The sequence below is a fragment of the Vigna unguiculata genome, chromosome 7 (genome assembly GCF_037176805.1).
Source record: "Vigna unguiculata cultivar grain cowpea cultivar isolate G323 ecotype 2 chromosome 7, ASM3717680v1, whole genome shotgun sequence".
NCBI classification, from domain to species: domain Eukaryota; kingdom Viridiplantae; phylum Streptophyta; class Magnoliopsida; order Fabales; family Fabaceae; genus Vigna; species Vigna unguiculata.
Genome location: NC_140798.1, coordinates 2,282,035 through 2,290,716, shown reverse-complemented (window position 1 = coordinate 2,290,716; position 8,682 = coordinate 2,282,035). Strand labels below are relative to the sequence as shown.

Here is an 8,682-nt window from a genome sequence, read left to right as displayed (position 1 = left end):
CTCCCAATAAACATTAGAATTCAATTATATAACTCTTTTTTTTTATGATAGGTTAAATGACTAGCAAAAAAACATATTAAATAATGTGTAACTAACTTATGATTTTATTTGCATTTATTATACACGTATTTTTTTTTCTCAAATTTTTTTTTTATATCACATCAAATGATCTATAAATTTATCATTTTTGTTTTTAATATAAAATTTGTTTTCTCTATAAAAATATATTGTGTTATTGTTCTTTTTTTAGTGTTTATAAATCATTTTCCTGTAATAATAAAGCATCATAGACATTTCAGGGCTCAAAACTGATGCTCCTTCACCTTGTCTGAAGTTATTACAAATCCTCCACATGAAAGCCAATCTTGAGTTTTTCACTGATTGAATATGCAGCTCCCTTGGTTAGCCAAACATGAACTAGCAGCAACCGTGTTCATTATCGTATCCCTTATTACCCAAGTTACCAGCAACCTTAATTTCAATTTCCCTTTCTTCCAACCAGAGGATGAAGCTCATTTATTGCTCAACGAGAACTCAAAAATCTACTTGAATGCCGTTCAAGTGACCCCTGATATTCGTGGTCCTATCACAAACTATTCAGGCAGGGTATTCTATAAAGAACAACTCAAGTTATGGGATGGTCAAAGAGGAACCAAAACTTCATTCAATTCTAGTTTTGTTTTCAATATTTATCCTGTAAGCTCTCCTGGTGGTGAGGGATTTGCTTTCATATTGACAGACGACACTTCTCTTCAGCTTAACAGTGGAGGCCAATGGCTTGGTATCGTCAACTCAACAAGCACAGGGGTCACTGACATCGTTGGAGTAGAGTTCGATACAAGGAAAAGCTTCCATGAAGATGTTGATGACAACCATGTTGGGGTGGATGTTAAGAGCATCTATTCCATCAAACAACAATCTCTTGGACCATATGGTGTTAATCTCTCTAGCGGCTCTGATGTTGTTGCTACTATTTACTTTGATGCTAAACATGGGAAAATTACTATCTTTGTTAGTATGTTAGGAGATTTGACGGGGAGACCAGTGCTTGTGGTGGATCGTGACCTCTCTGAACTGCTTCCAGAAAATGTTTTTGTGGGGTTTTCAGCTTCCACGGGAGAATATACCCAGCTTAACTCAATAAGATCATGGAATTTCTCTAGCTGGACGGATATTGAGAAGAATCCCAAAACTCTGACATGGCTATGGATCTTCATTCCAATAGCTGGGGTTGGAGGAGTGTGTGTGCTTGCTAGTGTGTGCTATTGGACAAGAAAACACATAAAGGGACGAGGGTTGGAGGAAGATATGAAAATAGAGCTTCAAATCAAAAGCTCTTCCAATGCCCCGCTTAAGTTTCAGCTGAAGGAGCTTTTATCAGCCACAAGGAATTTCCACTCATCAAACAAGCTTGGGAAAGGAGGGTTCGGGATGGTTTACAAAGGCACCTTAAACGGAAAAGATGTTGCTGTGAAGAGGATTTCAAAGAATTCACGTCACGGTAAGCAAGATTTTATAGCAGAAATCACAACCATAGGGAATCTCAATCACAAACATTTAGTGAAGTTACTAGGATGGTGCTATGAAAAGGGTGAGATTGTCCTCGTGTATGAGCTCATGCAGAATAGGAGCTTAGACAGATTCATATTTTCAAATTCTGGAGGCGATTCAACTCTGAATTGGGAAAAGAGGGTGGCTATTTTATGTGGGGTTGCTCGGGCACTAGACTATCTTCACAATGGAAGTGATAATAGAGTGCTGCATAGAGACATAAAGCCAAGCAATGTGATGTTGGATTCAGAATTCAATGCTCGGCTTGGAGACTTTGGCTTAGCTCGCACCATTCATCTTAGTGAAAAATCTCACCACTCAACAAGAGAAATTGCTGGAACACCAGGGTATATGGCGCCAGAAAGCTTACACACACAAAGGGCTTCGGTTGAAACCGATGTCTATGCATTTGGTATTCTGATGCTGGAAGTTGTGTGTGGAAGAAGAAATGCTGAACACAGACAGGACCTGAGATTTTGTAGCAGCATAGTGGAATGGGTTTGGGAGCTTCATGGCAGAGAAAAGATAACTGATGCTGTGGATTTGAGACTGAATGATGATTTTGACAAGGCTGAAGCGAAGTGTGTGCTTGAGTTAGGGTTAGCATGTTGCCATCCTAATCCATATGAGAGGCCATCAATGAGAAGTGTGTTGCTGGTGCTGATAGGGGAAGCTTCTCCTCCATTTGTAGCAGCTGAGAAACCTGCTTTCACATGGCCAGCCACTGCTTCTGTTCTCAACGAAGAGTCAAATTTCCAAGTAATAGTCTCTCAAAATGAACCCATAACAGAATTGAAAAGTGGGAGATGATGAATCATTCTATGTTTCAAAATGTAATGCTTTTTTATCACATGTCAGAGGAATGGTATTTCTCTGATATAAAAGTTGGAAAATGTACTCTGTTGCCGCATATTTGTCTATAAGGATGGGTGGTTAATACCCACTATATGTCAATGTTCTAGGATTTATATCATTAATGTTATGAGATTTTAAGGATCCATAGAAGAAGTCTTTTCCTAATTAGTGTAGAGAAGGAAATTTGATGAAATATGTGCAGGTTGCTTAAATTGTTGTAGCCTTGTTTCTTATCTTTCTTTTTTGCACTCGCTCACATAGGAATGTTAGGAATGTTTGACATCCATTATTATTATAAGGTTAAATATGTTTTTGTCCCTCAAATTTAAGTGAATTTTGGAATTAGTCTCTCTTCGAAACTTAATACCAATTTAGTCCTTCATATTTAGAAATGTATGGATTTAATCCTTTTTACCAAATTTTGTTAAGTTTATTTGATATTTTAAATGCATTTTATGATAATATTTCAGTTAATATTGAAGCAAAAGTGTGTCAAACGGTGTAAACAATTCAAATATTATTATGAAATGCGCTTGAAACGTTAGATAAACTTAATAAAATTTGGTAATAAGGACTAAATTCACACATTTCTAAAAATGAAGGACTAAATTGGTATCAAGTCTCGAAGAGAGACTAATTCCAAAATCCATTGAAACTTGAGGGACCAAAAACATATTTAACCCATTATTATATGATGTAAAGAAAAAATAAGTTATACAACACAAAAAAAAAATGTAATAAATTTTTTTTGATTGATTAATAAATTTTGAGAGTATTTTTTTTTATAACACTTGATGAGTTAAGGAATAAAAAGAAAAATTTTAGAGTATTTTTTATAACATTTCAAAAGCATTCCACTCTTTAACATGTTCAATTGTCCTCCCCAATATTTTATCCTCCGATATACACAAATTATTATAAAAAATCACATTAAAAAAAATCATTGATAAATTTTCTAATTAATATCAAATTTGTGGAAAATTTAAAAACTTGTAGAATATTTTTTAGGATTACGACTGAGTTTATATATATATATATATATATATATATATATATATATATATATATATATATATTTGGAATCCTATCAGATAATTTTACAAATAAAAATAAAATATAAGAAAAAATTAAACTCGATACATGCATGACTATAATTATTAAAAATAATAGCATAAATTTCCCAAAATATCTCAAGAATAAATATAGTAATTTTGTATTTGAACATATCAAGTCTAATAATAATAATAATACAAAGGAGTATGAGTATTAAAAGTCCTAAAAGCAAGGAGTACGTTGAAACTTATATAAGCGTCTCGTAACGAAATTTGTTAAAATCATCACTTTCAATCAACCATAAATCTAGGTGTTCTGGCGAACTCCTTTGATGAATAATAATCCATTTTCATTTAGATAAAAGAAAAAAAGGCATTTTGAAACAGAATGATCCATCATCTTCCACTAGTTATTTCAGTTATTGGTTCATTTTGGGAGACTGTAACCTGAGAATTGAAGTGGTTGTTGAGAAGAGGAGCAGTGTATATATATTTCCATATACAGGGTTATGGTTACAGGCATAGTTATGGTCGTTGGGAAATTGTGGTTTCATATGGTTATGTGACATTAGTCTTACACATATAAACCTTAAGGCAATGTTATTATGGGTCTTTATTCTTATATAGTGTTTAACTTTGTCTTTTCTATCTAATGTGGGATTTTTTGACTCACACTTGGACTATTCCCAACACAGTGGCAGGCCATGTGAAAGCAGGTTTCTGAAATGGTACAGAAGGTGGAGGTGCTTCCCCCGTTAGAACCTGCAACACAGTTCTCATTGATGGCCTCTCACACGGGTTAGGATGGCAGCATGCTAGCCCCAACTCAAGCACACACTTGGCTTCAACCTTATCAAAATCACCCTTCAGACTCAAATCCACAGCCTCAGTTATGTTTTCTCTGCCATGAAGCTCCCAAACCCACTCCAAAATGCTCACATTCTGTTTGTGTTCAACATTTCTTCCTCCACACACAACTTCCAGAACCAGAACCCCAAATGCATACACATCAGTTTCAACAGATGCCCTCCGCGTGTGGAAGCTTTCTGGTGCCATGTACCCTAATGTTCCAGCAATTTCTTTTGTTGAGTGGTGAGTTTCTTCACTGAGATTGATGGTGCGAGCCAAGCCAAAATCTCCAAGCCGAGCATTGAAGTCCGAATCCAACATCACATTGCTTGGTTTTATGTCTCTGTGGAGCACTCTTTTATCACATCCATTGTGAAGATATTCCAGAGCCCTTGAAACCCCACATATCACACTAAGCCTCCTTTCCCAACTCAGACTTGAATCCCCTCCTGTTGTTGAAAATATGAATCTGTCTAAGCTACCATTTTGCATTAGATCATACACAAGGAGGATCTCACCCTTCTCATAGCACCATCCTATTAGCTTCACCAGATTTTTATGATTCAGATTCCCTATGGTTCTGATCTCTGCTATAAAGTCTTGCTTACCATGACGTGTGTTCTTTGAAATCCTCTTCACAGCAACATCTTTTCCGTTTAAAGTGCCTCTATAAACCATCCCGAACCCTCCTTTCCCGAGCTTGTTTGAAGGGTGGAAGTTCTTTGTGGCAGACAGAATCTCCTTCAGATGAAACTTATGTGGAGCATTAGATGAGCTTTTAATTTCAAGCTCTATGTTCAGATCTTCTTCAGTCCGTTGTCTCTTTCTGCGTTTTTTTCTCCAATACAATGCACCCGCAAGCCCACATACTCCTCCAACCACAATTATTGGAATCAATATCCATAACCGAAATTGACTTACGGGATCGATGTCAATATGCTCGCTGCTAGAGAAATACCATGATCTTATTGTGTTGATCTGAGTATATACCCCTGTGGAAGCTGAAAATCCCACAAAAACATCTTCTGGAAGAAGTTTAGAGAGATCAAGATGCACCTCAAGCACTGGTGGTGTCCTCAACATAAAATCTGATGGAGAAACAGAAATCATCATATTCCCACCTTCAGCATCAAAGTAAACAGTAGCAAAAACATCAATTCCACTAGAGAGATTAACACCGTGTGGTCCAAGAGGTTCTTGATTGATGGAATAGATGCTCTTAACATCCACCCCAACATGGTTGTCATCAACATCTTCAGTGTAGCTTTTCCTAGTATCGAACTCCACTGCAACTATGTCAGAAACCCCTATGCTTGTTGGGTTGACAATACCAAGCCATTGGCCTCCACTGTTAAGTTGAAGAGAGGTATCATCTGTCAATATGAAAGCAAATCCCTCGCCACCAGGAGTGGTTAAAGGATCAATATTGAAAACAAAAGAAGAATTGAATGAGGCTTTCATGCGCCTTTGAGTGTCCCTTAGCTTCAACCGTTCACTATAGAAGACCCTACCAGAAAGGTTTGAGATCTCTGATCCTGAACCTTCTATGGGGATTTTAATTGTACCCTTCTCTATGATTGAATTTGTAGACCTATTGAAATCTGTCCCGTTTTCATAGTAGAAAGTTGGATAGCTGAAATTCAAACACCCCACATGAACTACAGAACCACAAAGTAGACTTGCAATAATAAGAAGCTTAAGAAAAAATTGTGGGAAGGAACTGAAGTTGTGAAGATAGAGCATGTACATGGTTAATTGCAGCAAGAAGAAAATGATTTTAAAATCAGTTTGAGCTACATCCAAAATTGAAATAGGAAATAAAAAGAAGGTTTTTATGACAGGAGCGTGTTTTCGGCATTTAGCAATAAATGAGAGCTATGGTTTCAACTTCATTGAGCTGTTTGAGCTTCATATTCTGCAAAAAAATGGTTTCAACTTCATTGACCTGTCTAAAGATGAGTCACCTTAAACATTCGTACATTCGTCAGTGTAGAAACGGTTGGGGTCATTAATTTCTCGTATATTTTTTCTCCATTTCACACTTTCAGGACACGTATTTTATTTTCGCAACCTAGTTAAATAGTTTTAATTAAATCAAACAAGTAATTATGTTATATTCATTTTATTTTAAAAAACAAAATGTTACAACAATTCATAGACTAAAGAAATAGTAACCTAAAGTAGTTGTTAGATTGGGCTTTCAAATCAGTATGTTCCGAAATGGGGTGTCAAATAGACTAAAGAAATGAATGTTCAGAAAGCATTTTCTCCAGATCAAAAAATAGACTAAAGAAATTGGGAAACTAATGTTTTTATGGGGTGCTGGAAGAGAACAATGGGGTGCAGGAAGCAATAGCCACACGTTGAATGGGGTTGACTCATGTGGGCTTAAATATGAAAAGATGGGTGCATGTACCCTAACTTGATTCAGGGTTTGGCTTTTAAAAAGTAGTAAAGATTCTAAAGGGAACTAAATTGGGAATCTCACCCATTTTTCGCAAATTCGGCATGATAACTTTTACATCTTTTCGGGGATTTGTTCATCATAAATTTTCTCATTGTTTATTAAACTATTGACTTGGTGCAGAGAAAGTTTGGACAGCAATAAAAAAGCTGTTTTCTTTTTTCACGTTATTAAGGAAAATGTTCTAAGTGATCATAACTTTGATATTACAAAAAAGAAAAAACTTTAAATAGGAAGTTTTATGGATAAAGATATGTGAGATCAAAATTCTTTCATTTTGAATGAAAAATATAAATGTAGATAAATTAAATCAATATGAATGAAGGAGATACAATATAACATTAATAACTAGTGATCAAAAGTTGTTAGTCACTATAATGACTAATTTATATACCAATTTGTAAAATAAAAAATTATTAGTTATTAAAATAGTCATTATTATTAATAAAAAATTATAATTGGTCTTTAAATTTGTTTCTAAAATTTATCTATCAAGGTTTTAGCTACCAAAGAAAATTGGTCACTAAACATTAGCTATAAAGTTTTTGCTACCAAAAGAATTGTTTTTAAATTAATCTCCAATTAATTAGTGACCAATTTAGCGATCAATTATAATGTTTTATTCCTAATAGTGACTATTTTAGTAATCGAGAATTCTTTATTTTGTAAACTAACATTAAATTAGTCACTATAGTGACAAATAATTTTTTGTCACTAAAATTGGTTGTTAATGAGGTATTTTCTTGTAGTGATAACACTACTAAAAAGACTCATATTTCATACTAATTTTGTTTTGATTTTTTTTTTTGTAGAAAATACTTACAAATTTTGTTGTGAAAAAAAAATTGCAAGAAATTGATACAAATTTTCTTGCAAAATATTTTATATAAAACACTTTTCGCAAAAAAATTTGTAGGAAATACTTGCAAATTTTATAATTTCGTAGGAAATGATTACCCACAAAAGAATTACCTGCCAATTAAAATTCTTAGAAAAATGATAGAAAAAAGTCTTTTCTTACAAATTTTCTTAACAAAATTTGTAAGAAAAATCCCATGTAATATGAGAATTTCTAGTAGTGTAAGTATGAATGAAGAAAATGAGTGTAGATAAAAATCCCATGTCATATGGGAATTTCTAGTAATGTAAGTATGAATGAAGAAAATGAGTGTAGATAAAAATCCCATGTCATATGGGAATTTCTAGTAATGTAAGTATGAGTGAAAAAAATGAGTGTGGATAAAGGAGATATTCATGGGTGAAGGAAATGAATGTCAACAGAGGAGTTAAATATAAAGAGATGTATATAGAAAAGTAAGATATGAAAATTGTAAGTAGGTAGATTTGTCATCTTTAAATATAAACTTTTAGATTAAAATTAATCTACATTTCCTATTTGTTCCCACAAAGATGTACAAATGCATAACATGTAAAGTAATGTTGGTTTAACCAATACAAATACGAATTTATTTTTTAAATTTGAGAATCAAAATATATTAAAATTTTTGACAAAGATGAATTCAAATTCCACATCAACATTGAAAGATTAAAATCATATTTAATTCTAAATATAAATATTGAAAATAAATAATATTATGAGCGTTAATTAAGCAAACTCTAGCATATTTATTTTTAATAATTATTTTAGTTAATGTTAATAAGGAGACACTAATAGTAACACAAATATTTTTACTTTCATTAAAAAAATTAAAACTAATTAGTCTTGGTTTAGAATTAACTATGTTGACTCTATCAACATTAAATAAATTTTATTAGTGTACTGATATGACACTAACACAAATATTTTTATTATTAAAATATTAATGTCAACTTGCCTAAATCGATAAATCGGTTTATTCTTGTAGTGAATTTTAAACTAACCAATATATACATTTTTAATTAATATAAAAT

The 8,682-nt window shown here is 33.3% G+C and overlaps 2 pseudogenes across 2 annotated transcripts; one reads left to right on the top strand and one right to left on the bottom strand.

Annotated features, from left to right (window-relative positions):
- Positions 1-217: 217 nt before the first annotated feature.
- Positions 218-2,497, top strand: LOC114189957 (putative L-type lectin-domain containing receptor kinase S.5 pseudogene; annotated as a pseudogene).
- Positions 2,498-3,827: 1,330 nt separating this feature from the next.
- Positions 3,828-6,290, bottom strand: LOC114190427 (putative L-type lectin-domain containing receptor kinase S.5 pseudogene; annotated as a pseudogene). 2 transcript variants are annotated; one of them, XR_014996609.1, is made up of 2 exons: positions 6,055-6,290; positions 3,828-5,940 (listed from the first exon to the last, which is right to left on the bottom strand). The product of XR_014996609.1 is annotated as a putative L-type lectin-domain containing receptor kinase S.5 pseudogene, transcript variant X2 (transcript). The 2 variants fall into 2 exon arrangements; XR_014996608.1 differs by having other exon boundaries at positions 3,828-6,278.
- Between the last annotated feature and the right edge of the window lie 2,392 nt (positions 6,291-8,682).